The sequence below is a fragment of the Benincasa hispida genome, chromosome 1, assembly GCF_009727055.1.
Source record: "Benincasa hispida cultivar B227 chromosome 1, ASM972705v1, whole genome shotgun sequence".
NCBI classification, from domain to species: Eukaryota; Viridiplantae; Streptophyta; class Magnoliopsida; order Cucurbitales; family Cucurbitaceae; genus Benincasa; species Benincasa hispida.
The window spans coordinates 14,727,235-14,746,875 of record NC_052349.1 but is presented as its reverse complement, the minus strand read 5'-3'; the positions used below and the strand labels follow the sequence as shown (position 1 = coordinate 14,746,875).

Genomic DNA, 19,641 nt, shown 5'->3' with positions numbered 1-19,641 from the left:
TATTGATGGGAAAAAAAAAAAAAAAACCTCTAGTATATATCAAATCTTCAAGAATATAACCCATAAAATCAATTTAGGGTTTAAACTCACGTAAATCCAAAATTTACCCATAAAAATTGTAACAAAATTATAGAAAACCCTTTAATCTCCATGAAGAGAAAAAAAGAACAAAAACAAAATTTAGGGTTTAAATTTATAACTTATAAATTCGGTCGCCAGATTCGATATGGCCTGAGATTGGATTTTTTGTCGCTAGAACCTATTTTGGTTTGGAGAAGATGGAAAGATACTAAGAATCTTATATCAAATATTCCTATTATTTGGAGAAGATGGAAAGGTTTTTTGGAATTCGTTTTGAAAATATTTGAAAAATATTATATTTCCCTTAAAAAGCGTGCAAGCCTTTCCATTTCCTATTTAAAAAATCGTGTAATTAATTTAAGTTTGGAGTCTAAATGGTAATTGAACTTTTTTTTCTTTTTTTTTTTCTTTTTTTAATTTGGAAGTTAATTAGACATTCTTGTAAATTATGAAAAATTTGGACATTATTGAAACATAGGATCTTTATTTAGATCTTATGTATTGTTATTATAAGTTTAAGGGGTCGTTTGATAGCCCACTAGAGTTGGGTTGGGTGGGCTTAAAAAGTTCACCCATTGTTTGATGTCCGTTTAAAAGACAAACACATCTTTTTAACCTACCACTTCTCTCCCTGTTTCACACCACTTTTTCTAGCGTTTTAATTACTCTTCTCATTCTCTCTCTTCCTTTCACGCTTTTTCATTATTCAACCCTCTCTTCTCATCTTCTCTCTTCTTTCGCCGTTCAGTTTGTCTTTCTTCATCTCGTTTTTTCTTCCTCCCTCTGACTCGCATGAGTTGTATTCTTCTCAGACTTCATTCAATATTTGCATTTTCTTGTTGAACGATGCATTTCTCTTCTCGATTTTCTTTGTATAGCTATTTTTTTTAGATCTTGTAGATATGAACGATTTGTTGGTAGAATATAACTATTTGTTTTTAGTAGATCTAACTTTTTTTTCTTTGTAGATCTATATATATATATATATTGTGTAGTAGATATGAACGATTTCTTGGTAGATCTATATATATATAATATATATATATATATTATATTATATATATATATATATATTGTGTAGTAGATATGAACGATTTTTTGTCTAGATCTGAAATCTTTTCAAATATTAGTTTATGACTTAGGATTTGTATGCTCTCATATGGATTTCCTCATATTTTATTCGTCCTTACATATTTGATTTTTCGATTGTTGTTGGCTCTATACTTCGTCGGATTCGTTTTTGTTTTGATTTAACTTCCCGTCATTTTGTGCATCTTTTAATTATTTCGAATACTTGGTTTCTGGCTTAAAATTTGTAGTTTGCGTTTGGATTCCCTCATATTTTATTCATCCTTGCATGCTTGATTTTCTTATTGTTGTTGGCTCTGTACTTTGTATGGTTCTTTTTGTCCTGATTTAGCTTTCCGTCATTTTGGGCATTCTTTTGGCTTGCATGTTTATGACTAGGGTTTACTCTTATAATTTGTTCTTCGTTTCTTATGATTTTTTTTTCACTTTTGGTATGTTATTACAACCAAATCCCTATTTTTTTTTCCATTTATATCGTATTAACTTCTTTGTCTCTATTCTTTATTCCCATGCTTATATATGTTCTGTTTGTCTTTCTCTTCCCTACTTTTTTTTTCAGATTGCCTCTTGTTGCTTCAATAATAGAGCACGTGTCCTTCCCTTGCCTTTTTTTTTTTTGTTTTTTCTCTTTTTCATCAAACTTGGACAGTGAGTAAATTCATGGTAGGGGATACCAACCATGTTATTGGAGTTTGGTGGGGATCCAATCCACCCCACAACAGGTTCGTTTTCTATCTTCTTTTTCCCTAAGGTCGATGATGATTTGTTATAAAATTTGCACTCTAATTTTTTAGTATAATTTCTAATATGATTTGATTTCATTTTGATAATTAGATTAAAAAATTATGCATCACTGTTTTTCCTTATGTTTGCAGACTGCTTTGTAATTTCTTCCTTCATACATAGACAAATCTTTTGGTGTTTTTCATCTAATCAGTGGATTCTTTTTTTATCCATTTTGAAAGTGTTTTCAGTATTCAACTAAATTCAGTTTTCATACACTTAAAAAATTGAACTTTAATTTTACAACTGTTGCAATTATTTATTTTGTTTGTTTGGAGTTGGATTTGTTCCCATAAAAGATCTATATCAAATCCTGAGGCCCTCTAATCTTTATTCTTATGTCCATTTATGTGAGATATTATGTTGTAATTATGTCAATTTTTAGTAGATTTATTTTATAATCAACCACCTAAAATTAATATTGAACTGACCATTACTTACTTTATTTATGTTTGAGTTGACCGGTTGGCGTTTTCTAGCCACTAGAGCAAGTAAGAGAACAATCAGTAAACATAATTCCATACTCGATCTCATAGATACATATAGAATTTTGTGGTGTTTGATCAACTTGGGGGAAGCCTAGAAAGCCACCTCTTCCTCGTTTTGCTTTTCTATCTACGGTTCTTTTGGAGTGGAATGAATAGAAGCCCAAAGAGATGAATAGGGTAAGGGGGACTTAGCTCTAGATCCCCCCGCTTGCAGAAATGAATTGATTAGAAGGGGTTCTCTTTTTGAAGTTGGATCTCCAAGTTTTTGGAATGCCTCAAATTCTAACAAAGAGAAAACCAGTATCTGTCGCTAATTGATTAATACAGTTGGTCGACCTATGCATCTGTCAGTAATGAAAGCAATAGAATGAATCACACTTTTACCACTAAACTATATCCACTACAATCCCTAGGGAAGAGGATCAAGTTGGCCCTTGCGAACAGCTTGATGCACTTCGGCTGGCTCTTGACATACATTCCAGATCTATCTTCCATTCTCCTCACCAACCATCCTTATTGTATCTTCTACTTATACCTGAATTCCTTCTCATATTTTGTGAGATTTCTCCACAGCCACCTCTAATACACTGTGTTGGTACGTCTCTGCTCTACCTTTTTTTTTTTTTTTCAGGTTTTTCTTAAACCATTTTTACATTCTCATATGTATGGTTTAGCTATTGCAATATGTTATGTTTCCTTCTTCTACCTTTGATTTCAACCTTATTCTATTCATATAAGATAGCTAACAAATGAAAGATTGCCTTACACAAGGTATGTTTCCTTCCTTCCTTATATTCCAAGTAAGATTTGATATTAACGTTTTTATGTTTTTGTTAGGAAACATCTACTTTCTGCCCCTTACATGTGGACTGTCTCGATTACCATTCACTCCGAACATTATCAAAAGATATGTTCTAGTATATTTTATTTCTACTTCTGTCGTATTGACCTACCCTTTGGTTTAACTATACTTATTTTTCGTTCGTGTAGGGCTCAAACTAATCGAACATACATTTCGTAACTAGTTTGAGGTTCGTAAGTTTTACGTTCAGAGTAATATTTGTTATAGTCTACTGTTTGTTGCTTGACTTGGTGAACATTTGTAATGCACTATGGTTTTGTATTTTTTCACTTGTATATTGAAATTGTTGGAGACTTTTTTCTTTGTGGACTTTGATTCGTTGTAAATAGTTTGACGTTCATTTTAATTTTCAATTTTCAATTTCATCTATAAATTTAAAATGTTTCAATTTTTATTTCATTTTATTTTGTCTTATTTGTCTTACACTTTTCTGTAAAAGTAAAAAAAAAATTGCAAATGGAAATAGAATAAAAAAAATTGTTTTTTTTATTTATATAAAGAATAACTATAAATACATAAAATTAATCTTTTCTAAAATAGTTGTATTGTAAAAATATTAAAAAAAACGAATCTTTATACTTTTGATTATGAATATTCCCTCTGTTTTTTTTATACTTTTCTTATTAATGAATCTTAATGTCGAAGAACAAAAGTTATATTTAATACCGTAAAAATATTGTAATCAAGACCAATTCTAAACGAAAGTTCCATGTAATATTTTTTGATATGACATAAATTCCATGACAAAAAAAGTACTAATATAAGCATAAGAATAAGCATAGAAACGAAAGTTGGTACTTTTTCAATATCATAAGCATAGGAACAAAAGTATGAGATAAAAAGGATCATGTTTTTAGAATTTATTTTTGTTAGATCTAAATTTTCACACACACATATATTCACTTTATAACCTTTTGATTTGGACTAAAACCACATTGACTAATTTATTTTATAATATGAAAGTATTGTCTTTTTTAATATAATTTTTTTCAAACTATTTATGTATGACATTTTTAGATGATATTAATTATGTATGACATCTTTAGATGATATTTATTTTGTTAATTACATAAACTCTTTATGTCTTTTTTAATATAATTTTTTTCAAACTCTTCATGTATGACATTTTTAGATGATATTTATTTTATTAGTTACACAATTTAAGCATTTATTGAAACTTTAGAGTATACTTAAATTGTAGGCTAATATGTTCTCAACTATTGTAATATATTTTAGAAAAATCCAATAATCTCAACTATTATAATACTTATCTAGACTTGTTTCTTATGTAAATATACTTATAATTTGTCAACTAGAAAATCTAATTGCACAATTTAGGACACATGTAAGTAGTAAAAGGTTGCATGAGAACCCTCAAACCATAACGATTAGAACTCCTGAATCCTAACTTCCTAAAAAATCATTCACCTCAACGCTTATTGCTGGTGTTGACTACCCCTATTTTGAAAATATAGGCAGATGGAGAAACACAAATTCTATGTGGTATTCATTGGTAGTAATCCAAGGATCTACTTATCCCGCACGAATATCATAGTTAAGTCAGTGAGTACAAGGGGGCATTACACAAGTCGTATGAAACATCAAATGCAAGATTAGAAGTTGCTCGAATGTGACCTAAACCAGAATACCATCGAATGTAATATTAGAAGTTTGAAGAAACAATATCCGACAGTAACAAAGATGTTAAATCAATTAGGGTTCAGATGAAACGAGGAGTTCAAGTTCGTTGAGGTGGACAAGGAGATCTTTGACATCTAAGTTTGGGTAAAGTTTTTCTTAAAAAATGAACAACGTACATCGCACTTGTTTTTGTATAATTTCTAATATTGCTTCTATATATCAATGCAGAGTCATCCTAACGTGAAGGAATTGTGGAATAAGTCATTCCCCTATTACGGTGAACTATCAAATGTATTTGGGAAGGATAGGGCAACTGAGTAGTCTTGCGAGCCCCTAGTGGTGATGGCGTCAAATTTGTTCTGAGAAATAGAAGATGAAATAATTCAGCTAGGATCACAGGAATACCCTACCCCAGATAATGAACAAACCCAACTGCTTGAGAATGCAATGGAAGAAGATCAAGTAGATATGTCCACGAGGGAAAGCAAATGTACCAGATATCTCCATAGGCAGAGCAAGCGTATCAGCGGAACCATCCAGAGGGAGTAAGAGGAAACGACTGACATTCCAGAATGAAATGATCGACCTCATATGATCCACAGCTAATATGCAGTTAACGCACATGGACATACTCGTTGTGTGACAAACTGAGAAATATGAGCCGGAATTTGGACATCGGAATGAGGTAGTTTAGGCCATATTTGGTATTGAAGGACTGACTGAGGATGATAGATACAACCTAGTTGATATAATTGGCACGGACATACAAAAGACGGGCCTCTTCCTTGCTGTATCGGAAGAAGTTCGTCTTTTGCTTTTCCTTGTTGTACCGGAAGAGAAACAGCTACGGTACTGCATGCCTACTTGCTCGAACCCACTAGACTAACCACCTGCTATTTCAACCGAAAAACATATATTTTGTAATTTTTTTTTTGGAATGACCACATGTTCAGTCATTTGTTATAGTTTTTGTAATGTTCAGAAAAATGTAACTGTACTACAGTATCACATTCTCACCATCAATATGAAATGAAAGGTAATTATTCTATGTACAATTTCAATGTGACATGTACGATCCATATTATATAAACATAAACTGTTAAGTTATCTAGTTATTCAATGTTTATGTGTATAACATGTTAATTTTTTTTATATATAATGTTAAGTTAGCAAGATTCAATATACATACATACAATATACCAATTCATAAATAATTGAGTTGTAATATGACATGTAATTTGTGAAGGAACCTGTGAAGGCCCTGAGCAGAAACGTGAATCGTCCCAATTTTTTGTTTTCATAGAACACAAAATTATAGAAACATGATTAGGTAAAAAACACACACAAAAATTACAACATGCAAGATAAAATTAAGTTAGAGGAAGAATAGAGTTTAGAAACTCTTATCTTTGAAGAACGAATTTTTTTTCATGTGATCATTTTCTCCAAGACAGTCACGAATAAAACACGATTAATCTTCAAATGGCCACCACCACGAAAGTTTTCTTTGTATTCTCTAGGATGAGAATCCAAGGAGTTGTGTGGCTTTTGGGATTTTAGGAGAGATGGAGATTGAAAGAAATTAAGAGAAGTGAATGGTTTGGGAGTTTTTCTATGATCTTTCTTTCTGAGAGAGCATCCTATTTTTTCTTCCAAAAATTTGTGAAGAATAAGAAATTTCATAACCACCACACTCCGTAGTGAGTTGAGAGAGATTAGGGGAAGGAAGTTATTTCCCTCTCAAAATTTCAATATTAATAATAATTTATTTATTTATTTATATATATGTGTTATATCATATATAACATAATGGTTTAATATTGTATCATATATAATATAACCTATAATTTTAATTCTCTCATCAATGGTATTTAATATAAATCCCATTTATATTAAATTCAATTATATGAATCTAATTCATACAATTAATATTTGAATCATATTCAAATATTTATATACTCTCAAATAAACTCTATATCATAATATATCAAATACGTTATAGCAGTTATATCATATGTAATTAAGTAAAATTAATTATATCACATTAGTTCTCTAATTTAATTTGAACAATTCAAATTAATCCAAAATTGATTCTCATTAAATCCCTATTGAACTATAGAGGGGACCTCATGGACTTGTAGCTTAAAACTCTAATGGTACTTGAATAATTAATTAAACTCCTTTAATTAAATTATTCAACATTAATTAATTGTTAGGCAATCCACTAAAGACCACAATTGCACTATTCGCACTACAGCCTAAAGATACAACCTAAAGGGTCTATATTATAGGGATAAGGTTGGGTACCTTATCTTGGTAACACTATGGATACAACCCACTTTGTATTTGATACAAACTCATTGATCCAATGCGTTCATTTAGGAGACACATGAGTGAGGGTATCCTGTGTAATGAGTTTGCACAAGACTGGACCGCGAAATAGTAACCACTAGATGTAACTTTGTTGACTAGTTAGGTTTCTATTTCAATAGGATGACCTAGCAACTTAGTCTTACGCTTGAGTATATTATGAACTCCTGTTCATGAGAGATTCTCCTTTAATTAGTATGGGTGAGAGTGGCCAGTTTTTCGACTCAATATGCCTACCATTTTGGGGATAAGACCGAGTGAGTAGCTGGGAACATAATCATACAAGATGGATTTCACTCCTTCTCGACTTCAGAGTAAGTAGACGAGTGCTCCCTTAAATGGTGTCTCCGGGACCTAAACAAAGGTTCCTACCCTCTCACTGGCCCGAGAGGGATTTATGTTTAATGGTTGGACCATAAACAAGTTGTTCATTAGAGGAGCACCGGTACTTAAAGATGTAGAGATAACCCGGGGGTAAAACGATAATTTGACCCAGTTGGTATTACAAATACTTTTGGATGACTAACTTGCTGTTATTAGTCTATATTCATGGACACAAAACATATCTGTAGTGAGAAGAGTGCAACCGTGGGTCTTTAATAAAGTGTACACAGTTACTAATATCGATTAATTTGGTTAATGAGTTTAGCAAATTAATCTCACATCGTTGGAGCTTTTTATGTGCATGTCCATTAAGTCCCCTTCCTAGCTTGTAAAGGGTATTGAGGTAATTTGTCATTAAATTGAATTTGAAATGTTCAAATTTAGAATTGAAATTTTTTTAATGAATGTTGATACATTTTAATATAAAATTTAATTTTAGACTTTATTATTAAATTTGGATATGATTCAAAATTAGTAAACGAGATAACAAAATATTTGAAAGAAGTTCAAATATTAATTTAATATGAATAAGATTCATATTGAAAACTATAAGTTAAAAATAATGTGTATTAGATGTACATTAAAACTATAGATTAAATGAGAGAAATGTTTTTTAATATGATTCAAATGGGAAATTAAATTAAATATGTGATATTTAATTGGATGATTAATTAATTGAATAATTAATTAATTAATTTTATTGATTAAATCAAAACTATAGGTTAAATTTAATTTACATTAGATGCACATTAAAATTATAGATTATGTGAGAGAAAATCATTTAAATGTGATTTAAATGATCATTTAATTACATATAATTTAGTTTAAATTAAATTAAATCAATTAAATCCCCATTTTAGGAAAGTTACAAGAAAATGTGGGATCACACGTTTTCTCTCTCTCTCACCATCCCTTTCTCTAACAAAAGGGTTTTGTTTTGTAGAGGGAGTAGATGACTTTCAAGCTATCTATGTGTGTTTTCTTCTTCTTGAGAAAAAAAATAAAAAAATCATATGTGATATTCCCGAATCCCAAAAGAGAGAATCCCTTAATTCTCCATAGCCTCGATTTTGTACAAGAATAGGGATGTTTCCAAGTGATGGTGTCCAATCCCAATTCGAATTATCAAAAAGTTTGTAAGGTAGGGTTTCTTCCCGATATAATTAGTCTTTTTGGGATTAAATCGTTATTACCTTTTATTCTAATGCAAAATTGTTTTGATTTTAAATGCCAATTAAAAAAAAAAAGTGAAAAGGTTCTGTGTTTTGGCTTCCATTGTATCTTAGGGTTTTTATCACTTCATGGTCATCCTGATGAAATGTAATTCTCAGTTATGAATAACATTATATAATAAGACTAGTCATTTTGTGCTTCGGTCTTATACAAACTTCTTTGTATATAATACCGCTACTCACATGTTTTCACATGAATCATCAAGATTGTAACACTTTATAACAATTATAACATCTACAAAGTGGGTCGTATTCGTAGTGTCACCAGGATAAGGTATTCAACCTTATCCATCTAATACAAACTAACATGATCCACTTGTATGTCTCTACATACATGTTTAAGCTACAAATGATAACCTTGGATGTTAGTTTATTAGTTTGTGGGTTTAATACTACTAAATGTCGAATAAAATATCTCATAATTTATTAAATAAATAAAATATTTGTATAATATAATTACAAATTACAGAACCCTACAAGATTTAGGGCAACAACCTCAACATTTTGGTGGTATATTTTACAAATTGAAGAAAATTAGAGTTTTTACAATTTTTTAAAAGAATAAGTTGAAAAGAATAGGTTATGTTTTACAAACTAAAAAAAATAGAGTTTTTCCAGTTTATGTCATAAAAGTATTGAGAAAATAGGTGTATAGTTGAAAATTAATCAACAATAGCAAAGCCAAAAAAAGTAAAAAGAAAAAAAAAAAAAAGAACCAATCTTATTTATAAAAACTGCATTAAATACCTAAGCTGAACAATTCAGCACCCAAATAGAAACTTTCAAACTCAACTCAACTCTGTAAAACAAATACAGATAATTTAACTTTCCAAATAATAATTACCAACTAAACTCTCTGCTTTTATGGTGAGCCAAACACCCCCTAATAGTTCAAAACAAAAACATTTGAAAGTTGAAATATATAATTAAAAATAGTTAATGGGAAATCGTTTTTAAATTATTTAAAAACAATTTGACTATCATAATAATTTTTAGATGGTAAGTAAATAAATTTGTAATAATCTAAAAATGTAATGGAACACATAAGATGTTTATATTAAAACCACATTTGTTAAAATAAACACAAAGGTTGGTGTATTAGACATATTTAAATAATAATATGTTTAATTAAAGTATGAGTTATGTATGTGGATTAATAATTATCACATTGAGTTATTTTATTAGATTGGACCTATTATATGATTTAATTAATTAAGACCCTAGATTTCTAATTGAGTATGGACGTTATGGATAGAAGCCCATTCCGAGTTAATTAGGGATTAATGAGAATCCTAATTGAATTAGTATATAAAGAGACCTTAGGGCTATGGTTCCCAATATACCAAAACAATAAGCACTCGGTCTTTATTGAGTCTCATCTAGAGAGAGATTCCACTAAGGACATTCAGAGTTTTGGTTGAGGAAGATTATAGTCATCTTAAATTCATCGTCATCTCGAAACTATCATCAATCACAATGGAATCTGATATGTTATTTATTCTTGACAATTTAGCATGAATTATCCTAGGGTTAAATCTATTTAATATAGATTTAAATATTTATGCTATCAAGTGGTATTGGAGCATGAATTTCATATTGGATTGTTGGTTTATATTCGTTTTTCATTGGTATTGTGATTCAATTTTGGTTTTGATTAAAGAATTTAAAGATTATTTTTGTTGTGACATGAACATCGCCTAAAAGCAAAGCTCACAAATTGAATCGTGTTACCAATTGTTTAGATTTTGTTCATTTTTATTATTATTTTTTTTTTGTTCTTTTAGCAATCTGTTGTGATTAATAGTCAACATGAACACAAATTTGTTTTTCTGATTAATAGTAAGCATGAACACAGATTGTGATTATAAGAACTAAAAAAAAAATAATATGCACAGATTGTGCATATTGTTGATTGTGCATATTGTTGTATCATCGGCAATTGCCAAAAATTTTTCCATGGCAGCAAATTTCTTTCATGGGTGGTGAAAGCAAGGCTTCAACGCTGATGGTCGGCAAGCTAAGAAACTGGACATCAATTGGAGAATCAAATTGGTCAATTGCCAATTGAAATTTTGCTGATATTGCTTATTTGATCTTGTCGGTAGTTCATGATCTTGATAGTTGATAATTGAGTAAATTTAAATCTAGTTTTAAATTAAGTTTGTGAATTTGAATCAAAAGCTTGATTGATGATTCAAGTTTAAATTAAACTAATTATATTGTGAATCCGGTTTAATTTTGATTAATCATTTGTGGATTTAAGTTAAAATTGTTTAATCATATTGTGGATTCAAGATTAATTGATCATGTTGTGGATTTAAGTTTAAATTTGATTAATCACATTGTGGTTTTAAGTTTAAATTTGATTAATCATGTTGTGGATTCAAGATTGATTGATAATGTAGTAAATTTAAATTTAAATTTAATTGATTTTTTTTATGAATTTAAATTTAAATTTGATTGATAATGTAGTCAATTTAAATTTAAATTTAATTGATTTTTGGTGAATTTAAATTTAAATTTGACTGATTTTTTGACGAATTTAAATTTAGATTTGATTGATAATGTGGTGAATTTAAATTTAATTTTGATTGATGATATTTGACGATATTCACATGTTTTTGTTGCTTTAATTGTATTATGTGTATGGGAATATTGGTAAAGACTATTTGGTGTTCTTCCTCCTTTATTTTTGTACAATAATATTGTTATATTATTGTGTCTTATATTTTAGATTGGATTGGTCAAAATAATATGTTACCAAAGTAGCCTATGTTATCTAGATTAATTTAATTCTAAAATATAAGATGTGCATATTAATGAATTTATGGGATAATTATCGGCCCAGAGGAAGATAATTATTTAGCTAAATTGTGGGTATGCATATGGTAATGAGTATGTGGCAATTATAAGGATTGCTCATGTGAAAAATAGTCGGTCCAAAGAAGGGCCAATTTTTGACAGATTTAATTGTCAGTACTTTGATTAGTACGTTGAGAGTACCATTTACAGTTGGTGTTTTTGCCCAAAGGTTGGACATCAATGTTGTGTTAGTGTTAGGTATCTTGTTAAAGGGCCCATCACATATGTGAAATTATTTTGTTATATTTTAATTGTGAGCATATGTTTTGTTGTTTATTGTTTCAGTTGATCTTACTCAGAAATCTGAGTTTAATCCCTAAGTTGAATGGATCGAACTTCAAGATTTGGAAGGAAAGCCTATAGATACTTCTTGGGTGTATGGACTTGGACCTTACATTAAGGATCGATAAACTTATTTCTACTCAAGAACAGCCAAATGCGACTAATATAAAGAAGTGGGAACAGTCAAATTAATGTGTCCGATGATCATTAGGCACTCAATTCCAGAGTCTTTTCGGGGCTCTATCATGGAAAGTGAAAATGTCAATAAGTTCCTTGTTCAAATTGAGAAATATTTTGCTAAAAATAAAAAAAGGGGAAGCAAGTAGTCTTTTGACTTCTTTAACTTCTATGAGATATGAGGGCAATGGAAACGTAAGGGAGTACATTATGGAAATTTCCAATCTCTCAGTTAAATTAAAGGCACTTGATATTGAAATAAATGCAAATTTACTTGTGCATATGGTACTTATCTCTCTACCTGTACAATTCACTCGATAAGCTATAATACTCAGAAGGATAAATGGAGTATTAATAAGCTTATCTCACAATGTGCGCAAGAAGAAGAAGGATTAAGAAAGAAATGACTGAAAGTGCTCATTTGGCAACAGGCTCTCGTGATAAGAAGAAAAGGAAATTTGTGGATGCTACAGAGGAGAATCTTAGTGGAATAAAAAAAAGAAACAAGCTACTAAAAATTCTTGTTTTTTCTGCAAAATGAAAGGTCACTTCAAGAAAGATTGTCCCAATTACGCCAAGTGGCATGTAAAGTAGGGTAAACTTCTTACTTTGGTTTGTTCTGAAGTTAATTTAGCTTCTGTACCTACAGATACGTGGTGAGTAGATTTTGGTACTACTACTCACATAAGTATATCAATGCAGGGTTTCCTGTGGAGCCGGCGGCCAAGTGATGTTGAAAGATTCATCTATGTGGGTGATGGCAAAGCAGTTCCAGTTAAAGCTATTGGGAATTTTAGGTTACTTTTAAAAACTGGCTGTTATTTGGATCTGAATGAGACTTTTGTTGTACCATCATTTAGATGGAATTTAGTTTCTATTTCCAGTTTAGACAAATTTGGTTTTTCTTGTTCTTTTGGAAATAATAAAGTTGGTATTTTTCAAGAATTCTAAGCTTATTGGTACCAGTTCTTTAATTGATAGTCCATATATGCTTGATTTTTTGCTTCATTTAACAAAATCCTGTTATCTAATTCATGTGGTACAAAGCGTAAATTAAATGAGAATTCCGCTATGTTATGGCACAAGCGTTTAGGTCACATCTCTAAACAAAGAATTCAGAGACTCGTGTCAGATGAAATTTTTTATTCCCTTGATTTAAATAAATTTAATGTTTGTGTGGAATGTATTAGGGAAAACATAAAACATAAGAAAATTAGGTGTCAACAGATGCTCGGACGTCTTAGAACTAATACATACAAACATTTATGGTCCATTTCCTGTGGCATCTTAGAATGGACAACAATATTTTTATTACGTCCATAGACGACTATTCAAGATATGGGTACTTATATTAAATTCATGAGAAGTCCCAATCTTGGGACATTTTCAAGTCTTTCAAAGTTGAAGTTGAAATTCAACTTAGAAAGAAAATTAAGGTTGTCAAATTTGACCGTGGTGGTGAGTATTATGGTAGATATGATGGATTAGGTGAACAACGTCTAGGGTCCTTTGCCAAATACCTAGAGGAATATGGAATCGTCCCGCAATACACTATGTCGGACAAACCCAGCATGAATGGTGTAGCAGAAAGGTGAAATAGAAAACTTAAGGATATGGTAAGAAGTATGATTAGTCATTCTTCTTTACCAGGATCTCTCTAAGGTGAGGCACTAAAGACTGCAACATATATCCTTAATAGGGTACCTAGTAAAGCAGTAGCTAAAACTCCTTATGAGCTGTGAACATGAAAGAAGCCTAGTATTAGACATCTTCACATTTGGGGTTGTCTAATTGAGGCTAGGCTTTACAGGCGTAATGCAAGAAAATTGGACTTAAGAACTATTAACTGCTATTTTGTTGGGTATTCTGAGCGCTCTCGGGATTTCAAGTTTTATGATCCCACTTCTATATCATTGTTTGAGATAGAAAATTCTAGATTCCTTGAGGATGTTGAGTTTGGTAGAGAAGATAATATAAGGAAAGTTGTCTTTGAAGAGGAATTAGTTTTTTTTCCTTTTGTGGTTATAAATGATGTTCAGGCTCCAATTCCTGACTTCACTATTGAACCAATTATAAAACAAGACAACATTGAAGTCCTCATTGTTGAACCTGAAGTTCAAACTCAATAACCTCAAGAAGTGTCACTACGGAGATCTACTGGAGAGAATAAATGCAATTCCAGATGATTATATTATGTTTCTTCAAAAACATCATGATGATGTGGGCGTAATGGAAGATAATCCAATCAACTTTCAATAAGCTCTACAAAGTTCTAATTCTCAAAAGTGGATAAGTGCTATGGAAGAAATAAAATCCATGCAAGACAATGACGTTTGGTAACTTGTCGAATTACCATCGGGAGTGAAACCTATAGGTTTTAAATGAATATTTAAAACCAAAAGAGATTCACATGGCAATATCAAAAGATATAAGGCTCGTCTTGTTGCAAAGGGTTTTACTCAAAAGGAAGGCCATTGATTACAAAGAGACTTTCTTTCCAGTTTCATCGAGACTCTTTTAGGGTAATCATGGCATTGGTAGCTCACTTTGATTTAGAGCTACACCAAATGCATGTAAAAACTATGTTTCTCAAAGAGAACATTGATGAAACGGTTTATATGGTACAACCAGAAAACTTTGTGTCTGGTAATTCAAAGTTTATAGTGTGTAAATTGAAGAAATCCATCTACGGTCTCAAGCAAACCTCTCGTCAATGGTATCACAATTTCCATGAAGTGATAACCACCTTTGGTTTTGAGGTGAATATAGTAAAAGATTGTGTATATCACAAATTCAGTGGGAGTAAATCAATATTTTTGGTATTATATGTCGAAGACATACCCATAGCAACTAATGATGTAGATTTATTGCATGACACTAAGAGATTTCTTAAAAAGAATTTTGAGATGAAGGATCTTGGTGATGCTTCTTTTGTATTAAGAATTGAAATACTGTGACATCGTTCTCAAGGTATTTTGAGATTGTCACAAAAGAACTACATTGAAAATATTTTGAGTAGATTTGGCATGAAAGACTGTGCACTAGGAGATACCCCGATCACTAAAGGTGATAAATTTCATTTAGGTCAATGCCCCAAGACCACATTCGAGACTAAGGAGATGCAGAAGGTTCCCTATGCATCGGCTGTTGGAAGTCTAATGTACGCTCAAATATGTACGCGTCTAGATATTGCATTCATAGTTGGAGTGTTAGGCAAATATTTGAACAACCCAGGGATGGACCATTGGAAAGCAGCCAAATGAGTTATGAGATATTTACAGAGAACAAAAGATTATATGCTCACTTATCGAAGATCAAAAGTTTTGGATATCATTGGGTATTATGAATCTGATTATGCTAGATGCCAAGATACTTTGCGATCCACTTTAGGCTATATCTTCATGTTGGCTGGAGAAGCTATATCCTGGAAAAGTGTTAAACAAACACTTATAGCTTCTTCTACCATGGCTGCAGAGTCTATAGCATTTTATAAGGCGTCCAATCATGGAATATGGTTGCAAAATTTTGTCATTGGGCTGTGAATAGTGGTTGGCATAGAAAGACCAATAAAATTATTTTGTGACAATAAGTCAGCGGTGATGTATTCCAACAAAACAGAAACAATATGAAGTTAAAGTATATAGACGTGAAGTTTTTGGTTGTTAAAGAAAGATCTCAGAATGGTCAAATTTTGATAGAACGCGTAGGAACAAAGTCCATGATGACATATCCATTAACTAGATCCATTGACTAAAGGCTTACCACCTAAAAGTTTTTGTTGAGCATGTTATTCACATGGGTGTTAGTCACTTTTCTGATTCCATAATTTAGTGGGAGTTTGTTATTGAGGATGTTCTTTGACCTTATTTTATTTATTTTCTATATAGAATAAAGTTGATGGTTTAAGTTTTATTATTTGAACTTGTTTATCATGCATGCGGTTTTGCAAATGCGGTTTAGCATAAAGTTTTAAGAATTGATCTCACTAAGGAATTTGGACCAGTTGAAAATAGGCATGATCTAGATCACTATGCATGTAGTTTCCATGCTATCTATCCATATTTAATCTATGTCATTGAAAGTATTGGAATTGGTGATCAAGGAATATTTGGTTACGAGGGTAGTGGCGAAAGCCGCCCTGATTCTGTACTAATACAAGAGATGGATCATATTGAACTAAAGGGAATTTCTATTATTGAAATAATCTGTTTATGTGCGCTTAAGGATTATGTGATTTAATTATATCAGGTACACAAACATAGCCAAAGTGGGAGATTATTAGACATATTTAAATAATAATATGTTTAATTAAATTATGGGCTATGTATGTGGATTAATAATTTATCACATTGGGTTATTTTATTAGATTGAGTCTTATTATGTGATCTAATTAATTAAGCCCATAGATTCCTAATTGAGTATGGACTTAATGGATAGAAGCTCGTTCCTAGTTAATTAGGGAATAATGGGAACCTTAATTGAACTAATATATAAAGAGACCTTAGGGCTATCGTCCCCAATATACCAAAACAATAAGCACTCAGTCTTTCTTGAATCCCATCTAGAGAGAGATCCCACTAAGGGCATTCGGAATTTTGGTTGAGGAAGACTAAAGTCATCTTAAAATCATCATCATCTCGAAGCTATCATCAATCACATTGGAATCCGGTATGTTATTTATTCCCGAAAATTTAGCATGAATGATCCTAGGGTTAAATCTATTTAATATAGATTTAAATATTTATGCTATCATGGTGGTGTAAGATTCCAATCATTATTATCCAGATAGGTAGTCAAAAGGTTGATTTGTGATGAGGAGAGAGAAGTTTACTTCAATGCTGAAGTTAGGACTTAGTTTGTAATTGTATAAAGTCGAGCTTTTCCTTGCCACTCATATGTCAAGGATGTCACATGTGGACTTAGTTTGCAATAGCAACGAGGAAAAGAAAGACCCATGGCTCAACTCAAATGAACCCATCTCAACAGGTCCAACCCTCTATAATCTATAATTGGTCGATGTTGAGTGAACCATAACAATTTTTAAGATACAATTCCAATTTAGGGTCTAAACAATTCACTCACAAAACTTAAAGTTTATTTGGGATAGTTATTAGTTTGGAGTTTTAAATGATACAACTCTCAAAGATTTAGATCAATTATTTTTTAAAGAATTCAGTTTTATCTTAAAACATGATCAACTAAATGATAGTATGATACATTTGGTAGATAGACTTTAGTTAAATCGAGTGACAAAATAAACTAGTAAAATTGACATTTAAAATTTAAAATAAATTAGAAGCATGACATATATCTTATAATGATACATTAACATAATAACACCAGCTAAAGTGTACATAGCTCAGTAGTAACTGACACGTAATCATTTTCTTGAATGTGGAGATCTCAATTTTTGTACCTCACTTGTTATAACCAAACCTTAATTACAATACTTTTCTTAAAGTATTTTTTTTTTTTTGAAAAGGGAAATTGATTAATTTAAAAGAAAACAAAACTACATCCATGCAACTTCAAACCCTAAACCACCAAACTAAAAAATGTCCACCACCTTACCAACGAGCCAACATTTTTTATATTTAAAGTATTATGAATATTATAATAGAAAATAGATGCCCATTGCTTAGTACCCCAAAGGTTATGTGTCACCATTCATGTTGTTCATGTGCCATGTAGTTATTCATGCTTGGTGTCCATGTAAGTCCACATCCTACTTGTCACTTTGCCTATAAATAGTGGCATTTGGTGGATTTTAAGAACACATCAACATTGGTGAGAATTCCACTTCCATTAATTTCCATATTATCCAATTTCATGCTTTTGGTTATTTTATGTTTTATTTATTTTATTTTATAATTTTAGTTTTTATTTATTTATTATTATTATATAAAAATGTTATTATATTATATTTTTCATATCCGTATTCCCATTGTGCTCCTCAATTTTCATAACACGTTATCAACATGAGCTCCTGTCGTTTTCTTTGCTAAAGGTAGGTTCTAAAGGTATGTCGGTTTTTCCTTCTTCGTTATAATTAATAAATTTAATGTTATTTTGCATAGTCAATATCTATTAAATTTATAACATAAGTATAACATTTTATGATGGTACTGCCATGACAAATCTCACAAAATTAGAATTTGTCGCCCTTGATATTAACGACAATAATTATTTGTCATGGTTACTTGATGCCGAAATCGACCTGGATGCTATGAGTCTTGGGAAGACTATTAAATAAGGAAATACGACATCCAGTCAGGACAAAATAAAAGTTATGTTCGTCATCATCTCCATGAGGGATTGAAAACGGAGTATCTTATAATAAAAGATCCCCGTATCTTGTGGAAAAATTTAAAAGAGAGGTATGATCATAAAAGAAAACAGTTATTCTTCCTAAAGCTCGTTATGAGTGAATGCATTTGATGCTACAAGATTTCAAATCAGTAAGTGATTACAACTTCGTATTATTTAAAATCAGTTCAAAATTGTTGTTATACATAGAGAAAATTTCTACATTTCATGTCTCGAATATGCTCCTGCAGTAGCAATATCGAAAGAAAGGTTTTAAACAGTATTCTGAATTAATTTCATTTCTTCTCGTGGTCGAACAAAATAACGAGTTATTGATGAAGAATCATGAATCTCGACCAACCGGAACAACACCATTCCCTAAAGTGAATGCTATGAATGCTGTGAATTTTAATAGTAATCGTGGCAGAGGAAGAAATAATATTATTTTTGTGATAAAAGTTTGTGGAATGACTGGACATTGGTCACGTACTTGCAGATGCGGAAGAAATAATATCAAAAGGAAAAGCTCCACAAGATAAAAGTAGTGTTGAAAATAAATGCTTCCGATGCGGAATGACTGGACATTGGTCACGTACCTGTCGTACGTCAAAACACTTAGTTGACCTCTATCAAGTCTCCTTGAAGGAAAAAAAGAAAAATGTGGAAGCAAATTTTGCATGCCAGGATAATGACATATTTGACATATCCCATATGACAAATTTGGATGTGACAAACTTCTTTGAATCTCTTAAAAAAGATTGTCACAATTGTGAATCTCAAAAGAAACACTTGATGTACCACCAACTGTGACAATCTTTTTTAAGAGATTCAAAGAAGTTTATCACAGTTGGTGGTACATCAAGTGTTTCTTTTGACTTTGAAAATATTTAGACTTAATGTTTTTGTTTTCTTTTATCTATCTTCATGTTTTTTTGTAGCTTTTGTATATTTTAAGTGTTCGTTTTTCTTATTGTAATTATTTTCTTTTAATGAAGAAACATATCATTTTCATATGTTGTGTGTTTAAAAAATGAGCAAAGAAGATTTATGTCTTGCAAACAGTACAACTTAACATACAATACTT

The 19,641-nt window shown here is 30.9% G+C and overlaps 1 long non-coding RNA gene across 1 annotated transcript; it reads left to right on the top strand.

The window, feature by feature from the left end:
* The first annotated feature begins 720 nt into the window (after nt 1–720).
* LOC120090343 lies at nt 721–5,999 on the top strand. Its single transcript, XR_005485524.1, has 3 exons — nt 721–3,472; nt 4,779–5,088; nt 5,173–5,999. It is a non-coding gene; the product is annotated as an uncharacterized LOC120090343 (long non-coding RNA).
* Nucleotides 6,000–19,641: the final 13,642 nt, after the last annotated feature.